Source organism: Cebus imitator, unplaced genomic scaffold, assembly GCF_001604975.1.
Source record: "Cebus imitator isolate Cc_AM_T3 unplaced genomic scaffold, Cebus_imitator-1.0 Scaffold7, whole genome shotgun sequence".
Lineage (NCBI taxonomy): Eukaryota > Metazoa > Chordata > Mammalia > Primates > Cebidae > Cebus > Cebus imitator.
The window spans coordinates 2,987,391-2,988,270 of NW_016107322.1; the positions used below are offsets into that span (position 1 = coordinate 2,987,391).

The 880-nt window shown below is 46.1% G+C and overlaps 1 pseudogene; it reads right to left on the reverse strand.

The window, feature by feature from the left end:
• Positions 1 to 276: 276 nt before the first annotated feature.
• Positions 277 to 880, reverse strand: LOC108311749 (annotated as a pseudogene).

The window sequence follows — 880 nt, forward strand, 5'->3', positions numbered from 1 at the left end:
TTGTGTCCTAGGTCCTCAATCTCTGCAAATGGCAAATACTTCACCTTCTCTTAGCCTTTGTAAAGCAAACTAGTGGGGAGAATATGATTAATGGGAAAGGGTCTGTGGATCCATTTACTACCATTGGTAATGGATCTGTGGTAATTGTCTACTATTTGCTAAGGAGGGTAGGTATAGAGGCATGCTGCTCCAAAACTACTCATTTTTTTTTCCGTACAGTTCCACAGGTCCTGATGTCTTGTATTTGTGCTAAATGGAGTTGGTTTTGGGGGTCAGTCAGCTGGAACCTAGATTCCAACTTCGTAAAGTCAGCTTCCCTGTTTTTTTGCCATTGATACTATGATTATACTTGCAGATGGAGATTAAAGACGTATTCCTAACAAATAAGCTCCAGCTGTGGTTGCAGTGTGTCCTGGACTGCTCCTTCTGGAAGGACTGGAACAGGTAGTATGTAACTCAGGCCAGGATGACAACATAGTAGACATTCAGGAGGGACACAGTTACGATGGAGGCATAGCTGATGCCAGAGAACAAGGGCCAGGCCTTTTCCCAGTAGGTGATGCCTCTTTCAGATGTTTGCTGCCTTATGACAATGATCTCCAAGAAAAACACAGTCAGGCTGCTTCAAAACAGGGAAGTATTAGAAATTCACCTTTATCATTCTTGTATCAGAGGTACAGGAAGGGACAGACATTGCTCACGCCCACAAAGCACCAGCCAGGGAGAGCACCAAGCCAATCTTGCTAGACCACTTCTGCGTCTGCAGAGGTTTTCCCTCAGCCTTGTCCTCAGAGGCGTGCCTGGGCTCTTCCCCAATGAGGGCTTCAGGATGTCCTTGTTGGAAACCTTTCAGAGGCTGCAGCTTCTCCTTGGTGGCCAT